The sequence below is a fragment of the Oryctolagus cuniculus genome, chromosome 12 (genome assembly GCF_964237555.1).
Source record: "Oryctolagus cuniculus chromosome 12, mOryCun1.1, whole genome shotgun sequence".
Lineage (NCBI taxonomy): Eukaryota > Metazoa > Chordata > Mammalia > Lagomorpha > Leporidae > Oryctolagus > Oryctolagus cuniculus.
The window spans coordinates 51,603,928-51,615,419 of NC_091443.1; the positions used below are offsets into that span (position 1 = coordinate 51,603,928).

General features: G+C 56.0%; 1 long non-coding RNA gene across 1 annotated transcript; it reads right to left on the bottom strand.

Annotated features, from left to right (window-relative positions):
- Positions 1–552: 552 nt before the first annotated feature.
- Positions 553–10,850, bottom strand: LOC138844645 (uncharacterized). The gene is made up of 3 exons (XR_011380805.1): positions 10,764–10,850; positions 7,935–8,017; positions 553–1,247 (listed from the first exon to the last, which is right to left on the bottom strand). It is a non-coding gene; the product is annotated as an uncharacterized lncRNA (long non-coding RNA).
- Between the last annotated feature and the right edge of the window lie 642 nt (positions 10,851–11,492).

An 11,492-nucleotide genomic window follows, 5' to 3' on the forward strand; every position in this document is an offset into this window, starting at 1 on the left:
TCCTGGCTCCTGGCTTCAATCAGCCCAGCTCCAGCTGTTGTGGCCATCTGGGGAGTGAACCAGCAGATGGAAGACCTCTCTCTCCCTTTGTCTCTCTCATTCACTCTACAACTCTGTCTTTCAAATAAATAAATAAATTTTTTTTTTTAAAAATGCAAAACTTAACAGGGTATTTTGGGGACTAGTGCCTGTATTTAAAAAAATATATTTTTTTATTTGAAAGGCAGAGAGGCAGAGAGAGAGAGGTCTTCCATCCACTGGTTCACTCCCAAGATGGCTGCAATGGCCAGAGCTGTGCCAACCCGAAGCCAGGAGCTGGGTTCCCACCTGGGTGCAGGGACCTAAGACTTGGGCCATCTTCCACTGCTTTCCCAGGCCATAGCAGAGAGCTGGATTGGAAGAGGAGTGGCCAGGACCTGAACCGTTGCCCATATGGGATGCTGGCACTATAGGCGGCAGCTTTACTTTCTGTGCCACAGTGCCGACCTCTAGTGCCTATATTTTTAAAAAAGAAATTAATCTGAATAAATCAGAGCCAGCTAGCAAACTTACAGTTACGTGGCTAGGGACCTTCCAATGGGATGGACCAAATAAGGTGGCTGTGTAACTGCAGAGACCCACGTGTTTGCTTGGCTTTCTGTGTTCATCCTGTAGAAGCTTCCCCCTTGCATTCCCTCAGTGGCGCTCCTGGTCCACTTTCGGTTTGCAGCTGTCTGATTCAGGAATTGTTGTTTGCTCAGATCGACTCTAAGCATTTTCTCATGCCCCCGGACCCACAATAACCATCTTGTATTTTCCTCTCCTTTCTCTTCCACCCTGCCTGGCTCCCTTGGAGCGGCCAGGGCCCAGGCTGGGTCTCGGGGAGGTGGCAGAGCAGAGGAACTAGCATTGGCTCAGCGTGGGTCAGCAGCGAGGCAGCCAGCGCAGGACGAGGGCACAGAGTGGAGATTTTCAGCAGCTTCTGGCCTCCCACTTCCACATCAGGAATCCACCGTCTGAGCCCCTGCCAGCCGTCAACTCAAGGCCTGCGCCGCAGTCAACTGTGTTAGGAGCTTGGTGAGAACTTCTGAGTGACTTTCGGCTGAAGGCCTCTTCAGAGCTTCCATGAGGAAGGACAGGTACGACTGTGACCTCCAGGGAGGGTTCAGAATAGAAAGACGAGCGGATGGATGTCCTGAGCGTGAGAGATGGGACGTTTCAGACCGGCTTTGGAGAAGAAACGCTGGGACATCATTGTGTGCATGTCACTAGCATGAAAAAGAAAGGACCCCGTCTTTGTCATTCGCAGACATGGGTAAGAATGTCTTCACTGCATGAGGATAATTTCTCATGACCCAAGAGCTCACCCTGTGCCTGCTGCCACCTCGGCCCCAGGCACAGCCCCTCTGTCTAAGTGGCTCCTTCTCCCAAGGGGAACGATGTTGAGGGGGAAGGACCAGCTGAGGCAGGGAGGTGTTTGTCCGAATCCTCTTACATAGCCTTCCTTGGCCTCTTTGACTATTTTCAAATTCATTTTGATGCTTTTTTTAAAAGATTATTTGAAAGGCAGAGTACAGAGAAGGAGACACTGCATTGGAGATCTTCCATTTGCTGGTTCACTCCCCCAAACAGCCAGGATTGAGTCAGGCCAAAGCCAGGAGCCAGAAGCTTCCTCCAGTCTCCCACATGGGTGGCAGGGGCCCAAGGACTTGGGCCATGTTCAGCTGCTTTCCCAGGCGCATTTGCAGGGAGCTGGGTGGGAAGTGGAACAGCCGGGACTCGAACCTGCATCCATATGGGATGCTGGCACTGCAGGCAGTGGCTTAACCTGTTGTGCCACAGCGCTGACCCTTTTGATGCATTTCTGAAAGCTCTTTAGGCTCTGGAGACTCTAGTAATTGTCCAAAAGTCACTCAAAGGGGACCTTGGAAACATCCATGACACGAGGGCTTCAAAAACCGCAGCCATGTCATTCTTGTGTATCCCAGCTTGGAGCACCCCAATGTGTCTTTAATGCATGTCCATAAAGGGCTCTGGTTGGGTCACTTCAGCTATTACCCGTGGTTACCTTTGGGGGTGGACTTGGAACAGCAGAAGGAGCTTCACTTCTTTTGCTTTATGGAAGGTTCATTGCTTGAATGTTTAAGTAATAAGCCTGGCTCTTTTATGATTTGGGAGGAAAGATAAAGAGAAGAAAAGACAGAGAGACAGAGAGGGAGGGGGTAGAGAGCGAGCCTGCTGCCTCCTCTCCCCCTCCCCCCGCCTCCCCTCCTCCTGACCGTGATCCAGGGAATCTCATCTATGTCCCTTCCCCGGCAGGAGCAGTTGGAACCATCGTAGGCACAGAGGACAGCAGCTGTTCCCCCTCATTGGTACATTATTCATCATCTACTTATTTTATTTGGATTTGTCAGAGTCAAGAGAGCTCCTGATAAAAATACACATGACTTTCGGCCCCTTTAAAATCGACACAGTGAGCAATACTCAGGGAGACTGGAGGCAAGAGGAAGGCTGAGGGGAAAATACAACAGGAACAAAGTGGGCGAGAAAGAAAACAGTAGGTTCACGGAAATCACACCGAACGCCTGCCTGCTTTAAGAACGCAGGCGTTCAGCGCTCCGTGTTCAAGCCTAGGACAGCCTTGTGCCCTGGGCTTGGGCCCAGAGGGCAGACACAGGGGCTCCCTGATTCCATGAAGCCTCCTGGAGCCCACAGCGCTGGCCAGCAGCTCGGGATGTGGCTGCTCAGGACCTGGCCTTTCAGACCCACCAGCGGGTGCACCTTGCCCTCCTCTCCGCCCTGCCCTTTGTCGGTGCCCGGGTTTTCCGTGGCTTCGTACACTCTGAACCCCACAGTGCTGTTGGTTGTGTGTTTATTGTTGGGATCGGAAAATTCTTTGAGCACAAAGGCCCTGGGCAGGAGTCCACAAAGTGCGTGCGGTGACCTTCCCTCCCCTGCCTGCTGCCTCTCCGTGCTCCGTTCCAGTGACATTGCCCAGAAGCCAGAGGACCGTGGTTAGCAGATGACCACGCAGGCACGGCTGTCTAATTCTAGCCAAGGGCATGGGGACAGGACAGAGCCCGGGGACCTGTGGCCCCTTCCCGGAGAGCACGCAGGGCTAATAATAGGAGAGGAGATTAGGGAGGATTTGAACAGCATTGTTATCTCACTGGAATGGCCTGTGAGGGCCTTTTTTCCACCAGGAGCCGAGAGCCACACCTCCAGCGGACCCACAGTCTTTCACCATCTCTCCTTCTCCTGCCCTTCTCTGTCACCCCCAATCCATCCCCTCATCCTCTGCCTGTCCCTCCTCTCTCCACCGCTCGCCACCGTCTACACTCCAGCCTCTGTTTCTCCTACTTCTCTGCCTTGACTGGCTTCCTTCCACGGCTTCCCTCAATTCCTTCCACATAGCCCTCATCCCCACTTCTGGCCCCTGTGTCCCACGTCCTCTCTTCCTGGGGGCCTCACTGCCTTCAGCAGCAGGCACCTGCAGCCTTGCGGGCCCCTCGGCTGAGGTGTTTGGGCCAGGCCGGTGTCCGCTCCTCCTGTGCCCCAAAGCTGGGTTGGACAACACGGACCAGAGAGGCAGGGGTGGGCTGGTGGCCTCCCCTCCCTCGGCTGCTGGCTGTCAGCATCCTGACAGGTCTGAGAGCAAGCCTGGACGTGGGGGGCCTACCCCTGCTGTTCTTAGGAACCCAGCACCCGCGGCCTGGGTCTTGTTTCACACCATCACCAGCAGCCGAGGCTGTCATCTCAGAGACGTCCTTGGGCAAGGACACGGATGCCTAACTCTACTCTCTGCAGTCTCCACCTATTCACTCCCCGCCTGTTCCCGGGGCGGCGGGCTTGGGGGGTACCTCAGTCCCGGCTACACTGTGGACCTCCACACCTGCCTCTGGCTCAGGCTCTCCTCAGATCCCCCCACCTCCTTTTTTGGACTCTTCCCTCCTCCCAGGAAACCAACTACTGTGCCTCCTGCTGCCTTCCCACCCCTCCTGCTCAGATGCGTCAGCTCTGTTAATCTAGTGTATTCAAAGCCCCCTTGATAGGGACCCTTCTTTCCTTACTTCAGGGAGGGAAGTGAAGACCCCTGCACTGGTCCCCTCAGATGCTGGGGACCTGACCAGCCCTCAGTCCCTGCTGTGGCCACTCGCTGCCCCCCGCCCAGGAAAGGCTCCCTTGGGGGAAAAGCACCCGGGCCCCTCATGCCCAAGAGGACTGGCATAACCTGTGCATCTGTTTAGCCAGCTCTGAACTTTCATGGCAAACCTCAGGGCATGAGTAGCCAAGGATTGATCCTAAGGTTCTACCTGAAATCTGAGGTTGTGCGCCCAGCAGCAGGGAACCTGCACAGCAACATGGTTCCCTCGGGCTGTCAGATCTCCAGCCAGAGCCCTGCCTGGAGAGCCTGGGAAGTTATTCCAGGCTCAATGGAAGCGCCTGTACCTTGTAACCATGAGCATCACCTTTCTGGTGAAGACCACCATGCAGGGGACAGCGTTGTGGTGCAGCAGGTGAAGCTGCCACATGCAACACCAGCAACCCATATGGGCACAAATTCGAGTCCCAGATGGTTCACTTCTGATCCAGATTCCTGCTAATGCGCCTGGGAAAGCAGAGGAAGATGACCTAAGTCCTTAGGTCCCTGCACCCATGTGGGAGACATGGATGAAGTTCCAGACTCCTGGCTTTGGCCTGGCCCAGCCCTGGCCATCTGGGGAGTGAACCAGGGGAGGGAAGACCTCTCTCTCTCTCTACCTCTCCCCATCTCTCTATAACTCTGTCTTTCAAGTAAAAAAATAAATCTTTTTTTTTATTAGACAGGGAGAGTTAGACAGGGAGAGAGAGAGAGAGACAGAGAGAAAGGTCTTCTTTCCGTTGGTTCACCCCCCAAATGGCTGCTACAGCTGGCGTGCTGTGCCGATCCAAAGCCAGGAGCCAGGTGCTTCTCCTGGTCTCCCACGCGAGTGCAGGTGCCCAAGCACTTAGGCCATCCTCCACTGCCCTCCCAGGCCACAGCAGAGAGCTGGACTGGAAGAAGAGCAACCGGGACTAGAACCCAGGGCCTATATGGGATGCCGGCACCACAGGTGGAGGAATAACCAAGTGAGCCACGGCACTGGCCCCTAAAAAAATAAATCTTAAAATAAGAAAAGAAAATCACAATGTGAGACATAAGCAAGCCAAAGACACTGAGTCCCCGGGCGCTGCCTGTGTCTCCAGGTCCCTGGGAGGGCTGCCTCCTGCCATCCAGCCCCGTTTCAACCCACACAGGACTCAGAAGGCTAAGACCCTTCTCAGGCCTGCTGGTTAAGGGTCAAAGGGTGAGAGCTGTGGCTGCAGCCAGTCTGCTCTGAGCTCCCTGCTCTGAGGGCTCCCTGCGTGCATATCTGGAGATGAGCCAATGAGCCGCATGTTTGCATGCCCACGTTACGGTGGTGGGCATACAACCCTTCCGGTCTTCCCAAACCACCCCCTTGGCTTCCAGATGGAGAGATGGGAACAAAAAAACAGAACCAGAATACGCAAAACGGAGTGGGGAACAAAACAAGGGAACCTTTCACCACCCACTCCTCACACGTTCAGGATTGCCCTATCTTCAAAACAAAACAAACCATGCTCCTTGGCCCTGTTCCCTTCTCGTTGCTGTCTAATCTCATTCATTTCACTGCCAAACTCCTCAAATGCAGGGTGTACACCCATTGCCTCCACTTCCGTCCCACTCACCCTTTTCTTAATAAACTCACTGCGGCCCGGCCCTGCCCTGTCACTCTGCAGCCCGGCTCTGCCCTGTCACTCTGCAGAAGTCACTTGCTCCAAGAGCATCCAAGTCCCCTTCTCAGTCTTCCTGACACTTGGCCTTTCTTTGGCATCTGACGCGACTGGCACCTGCTCCTCTTGAAACACTTCTCACGACTTCTAGGAAACTGCCCTTTTCTCCATCTCCGTGGCTCGCTCTGAGCCGCCGTCTCCCACTTGTTTGCAGCAGTGGGGTGGGGGGTATCTCCTGGGGCCGCCCCTCTTCCTTCTGACCCCACAGCTCCTTCCACCATCTCCTGAGGCAGTCACCTCTCCTTTCCCAGCCCTGCCTGCAGGTTCCATAACTCCAGCTTCCAACAGGGATGCAAAATATCTTCTGTGAGTTTCCCCACGCTCACCTGCAGCTCCCCCCATCAAACCCTCCGTCCTCTGTCCTGCCTGTGCGGGAGCTTGCTCTCTTTCGCCCCATTCCCACGGCACCAAGGCTCCTCCTGTCTCCTGCTGCCACTCTGCCGCAAGGCATTCTATTCCTTCCTTCAAAATGCCTTCTCGGCTTGCCCTTCGAGTGTGCTGGCCCCACTCTCCCACGGTAGCTTCCTCTTGGGTCCTCGTGCCTACAGCCTCTTCTCTCCTAAAGTACCCACAGTATCCGTGCGAGGCCCCTCACACTCTGCTTTCAAGACATCACAGTGACTGCCACGGTCTAGAGTTGGAGTTGTTTTTTACCGCTTCCCGGATACTATCTGACTGGTCTGTGAAATGTGGTGGAGTCAATAGGAATTGCTTCGCAGCAAGATGGACCTGCGTTTAAATTTCAGGGCCACGTTTGCTGTGGGACCTTGCGCAAACAACTTAGCCTCTCTAAACACTGCTACTCATCCATAAAATGCAATTGAAGTGACGAGCGAGTATGAGTATTCAGCGAACTAGTGTGCCTATAACACTCTGCCTGGTACCTGAAACAGGTGGGCGCTCAACACATACATAACCCTGCCTTTTCTTCATTCCCTTCCATGTCTCCAGATCCCAATGGTGTAGTCTGACCGGGCGGGCGTCCTCTGAGTCCTTGCTAGCCCACCACACCTTGCCACTCCTAGCCTTCGGTCATGCGGCGACTCTCCCTTCTAGAACCCACCCTGACACCCCAAGCTGCTCAAAGCTCCGTTCTCCCTTCCAGCCCGTTTCATGTCCCCACCTTGAAGCCTTTGACTGTCCCACACCATGGTGAGCGCGAGCTCCTCGGCCCCCAGCTTGCTCCCAGGACAGAACAACAATGGATCATGCTGTGTTGTCCTGAACCAGTCTCCCCTGGTTCCTGGTGTGTTGCCTTTGGCACCCCTGGATGAGGGGAATGCCTGTGAGTCAGGGGCCATGAGATCCCACTGTAGCTGCCATAGAGCCTGGCTACAGCAGGGGTCAGTATGGCATCTGGTGGGCTGACCAATCGGAACCCCTCTGCAGGGAGGGAGGAGGATGAGACAGGCTGAGCTGGGGGCTGGAATAGTGTCACTCCTGGCAAGTCCATCAGACACCCATGGTCTGTCTCAGAACTGGCTATGGAAGGTAGCTTGGGCTCTGTGCAATCTGTTTGCACAGAGATATATGCATACACATATGTGTCTGCAAAGGTAGGCATGTGTGCTTGCGTGCACTCAAATGCATTTAAGGGGTAGGGTAGAGCTGGGGGTGGGGGACAGGCAGTGGCTCTGGGGAGGTCTGCTTAAGGAGGTAGAGCCCTTACCAAAGAAATGAAGTACTGGGGGCTGGCACTGTGGCATAGTGGGTAAAAGCTGCCACCTGCCATGCTGGCAACCCATGTGGGCGCCAGTTCGAGTCCTGGCCGCTCCACTTCCGATCCAGCTTTCTGCCATGGCCTGGGAAAGCAGTGGAAGATGGCCCAAGTCCTTGGGACCATGCACCCACGTGAGAGACCTGGAAGAAGCTCCTGGCTCCTGGCTTTGGATCGGCGCAGCTCTGGCCGTTGTGGCCAATCGGGGAGTGAATCAATGGGTGGAAGACCTCTCTCTCTCTCTCTCTCTCTCTCTCTCTCTCTCTCTGCCTCTCCTTCTCTCTGTATAACTCTGACTTTCAAATAAATAAATCTTTAAAAAAAAATGAAGTCCTGTAATCCCTTTCCCAGGGGAGAAGACTGATGATTTCTCAGCCACTTGGGCTCCTCACAAAGCAATTACCTTCAGCTCTGAGTAAATCCCATGGTCTCCATATCCTGTGCTGGTCCAGGTGTGGCGGCCACAGGATGCTGCCCCAAGAACACCTGTGGACAGAGCACAGGTTCTCAGGAGGAGCAGAGGGAGCAGACATCTGCTCTGTGTGCCCAGCACAGAGACAGCAGTGTGCAGGGATCCTGGCTTGGACACAAATGCATCTGGCAGGTGACCCAAGGATGCTGATTTTCCATTTGCCCGATGATTTCACATCATAACACCTTGGCCATTCTCCCCACAGAGTTTCTAGACCCCTGCAGCCTACGATTGGGCTGGCTCCAGCGCAGGTGTGGATGTGACTGCTGAAGGAGCACGATCGACTCAGGGCTGGATCTGCCCCTCTCCTGGGGGCCTGGCTTAGTCTGCCTCCGCTCTACAGCCCGATTCCCAGACCCTAGGGCCAGCCAGCTCTACCAGGGTGCACCACTAGGGTCCCTAAGACCTTCAGGCAGGACATGAAAACCAGTTAGCTGGTGAGTGGCCCTAGGTTCCCAACTGGTGTCCTGGTGGATGTCACCATTGGACCTGGGCCAACTCCTGGTGGGCCCCAGGACAGCACTGGCCTGTGGGGAGGGCCGTTCTGTGGGTCTCAGTCAGGCAGTGGTGGCCCTCCTGGCTTAGGGCTGGGTCTTGGAGGGCCTGCGTAACTTGGGCTCTTGATGTTCCCACTGGCAGCCACGGGCTGGGTACAGGAGACCATAGGACTGCAGAATACCTGACCGGCCCCGGCCCAGACCATCCCTTGAGCCAGATGGACTTAGTGAGGCTGGGGGACAAAGAACTGCCCCCACCCGCCAACTGCAGTCTGACTTCAGTGGGTTCGTGCTCCTGAGGGTGAGAGGAGCCATTTGGTGAGTGCCTACCACGTGTCACGTGTGCACTACACCCTGTACCCACACAATGGTCACAACAACCCTGGGAGGTAAATGGACCATGGCCACACTACAGATGACAAGACTGTCTCAGAGAGGCCCTGTGACTAACCCAGAGCACATGGCCAGAAAACGGAGGGGCTGGCTTTCAAAACAACTGACCGAAGCTCCCAGGCTGCCCCTCACACGGTCCTGAGGCCTGCAGCCCTGGTGTCCAGACTGACCACTCCCCACAAAGCTCCTCCAAACACTCTAAGATGGGGAAGCTCTGTCTTCCCAAACCACTGCAAGCTAAACCGAGCCATCCCTGCAACTGTCCACTGTCGACATTGTGGAGCAGGGAAGCGAGTGTGGGGTGGAGGGCCGAGGTACAAAAGATCTTAGAGGCCGCAGGAAGACAAAAGCATGACAAGAAGGAGCAGCTGTTTGTAAGGGAAACTTGAGACCGGCACAAAGCCCAGCTCCCTAATCCCAGGCTCCCGTGGAGCCAGGGCGGGCCCCCAAGGTCAGGGATCCTAGGGGCAGGCAGATGGCAGAGTCGGCCTCCAGGCCCGGGTGGGACCCCACTCCCATGTGCACGAACAACTGGGGCCCCATTGTCCTTTCCGGGTTAAGTCCCCTTCCTCTAGTGCCCCACTCTGCTCTCTTCCCTTTGGGTTTCGGGGGTCCCTTCCAGCTTCCTTCTTTCTGTGCGGGGTCCCTTTTAGTGTGCCCTACTTCACCCCCTCCCCAATTCCTGGGAGTAATTTTAGCAACTTTTCCTCTGAACTGCCGCTGGCATGGTCACAGCAAATGGCCCCTGTTTGGGCCTGACACTCGATCAGGGTGGTGACAGAGCCCAGACAAAGCAGGCACAGAGCCCGGGGAGGGGGGACAGGAGACAGATCACCTTCCTTCCACTCCAGGCCTTATTTGGTCTACCTTGGTGAAGCTGCCCTCCCTCCAGCCCCTTTTATTTATAGCCTTTTGCTCTGCTCTCCTTTGTCTTGTCGGCTATCACTCTGCAGTGCCCTCTGCACAACCCCCCTCCTCCCCCCTCCCCTCCATGGGGCCCTGGCCCCTCACTCTCCCTCTAGGAATGTGGGTGTGTACACAGGGCACCAGCTCCAAGCTCAGGCCCGAACTCCACTTCTCTCAACTGCTGAATGGAGCTTCTCACGGGAGGGGTCTTTCTCTGGTCGCTCTGGCTAGAACAATGCCCAGTGCACAGCAGGCTTCCAGAAGCACTCGCTGAGTGAGGAAGTCTGCAGGCTGCTGTCCCCAGATGGCAGCAGGCAGAAGCAAGAGAAGCACCGTGGAGCCAAGGGCAGGTGCTGGAGGGGCTGGGACGTCAGACCCCACTGCCACCACTACCACCACCTAAGCCTGGAGTTAGGGGAGTGAGTTCTATTGTGCAAGAGGGCTTGGAGACTGAACACCAATGCTGAAACACCGATGACCCAGAGCCCTCCAGACCTAAAAGGAAGCACATGAAGCATGATCCTTTACTAGGTGCAAAAACAGCCCCTGCAAAGGGCTCAACCGAGGCTCAAGCATCTTCTGTGTGTCTTCATTGCCTGCACCTGCTCCTGAGTCCTGGGAACTCGGGGAAGGGGGCAGCCCCCCTCTTTGCTTAGGTAACCAGAAGGGACGGACGCAAGGGCTTGCTGTCCATCACCAGTCCCTGAGGCCCCTGAGTCCTCGGCACCTGCAGGGCCTGGCCAGGACCCTCAGCGTCTGCAGTCAGGGCTTTCACTGGTGCAGGCTCAGCTTCAGCAGCTGCAGGCCCACGGGTCATGGTCCACCCCACCCCCGCCCGTCTGCACCCTGAACACACAGTCGCTTGTGGTTCTCAGACCTCGCCTTGGTTACCACGCAGCCCCCACAGAAGCTCCCTCCTGGAGTTTCTCTCCCCAGCTGTGCCCACCCCACCTTCAACATGTACCTGCTCCGCACCCCATCCCCCAGGCCTGCCTCTCCTTCCAAGCTGACAGCCAATCAGATGGATTAATCCGCACGCGCCCAAGAGCCTCCTGGGAAGAAGGGGAGGGGGGTGGATTTCAAAACCAAACCACGCAGCGGTTGCCTGGACACGAAGCCAGTCAGGCTTGCCTGCAAGAGCCAGGCTGTGCTCTGCTCAGAGCCTGCGCTCCGGCTCCCGCTCCTCCATTCCCTTGCCCTGCCCGCCTCTCAGCCTCACTGTAGAACACCAGTCGCATCCAGGTCTGGGAAGAGGTCACACCGCTGGAAGAACAGCTGTCCTGGTTCAGGGTCTCCTAGCTTAGGGCAGCTGTGCGATCTCCCACTCCTGGGGCGGGGGGTCACCTAGTAGCTGGGGGCGCAGAATTGGGAAGACAAGTCAGGCGCGGGGCTGACTGTGCATCCTAGTCCTGCGCTGACTAGGACCATCCAGCACTGGGCCCCGAGCTCTGCACACAGTATGTCCTCCCTCCTTCCCAGGACTCCCTCCACAGGCTGCTGCTATTTCCCCGCCCTGATTAGCTGGGTGACCTTAAACCCATACTTCCCCTCTCCATAAAACGAAAAGCTTGGACGGATAAAGACCTGTCTGGCTCTGGGACTCAGTGATCTCAACACATCGCCTGCTGATCCAAGGAAATCAGGGCCTGAGCCAGAGGCCCCATGTCTTAGCTCCCTGGTCATCGTCCGCGCC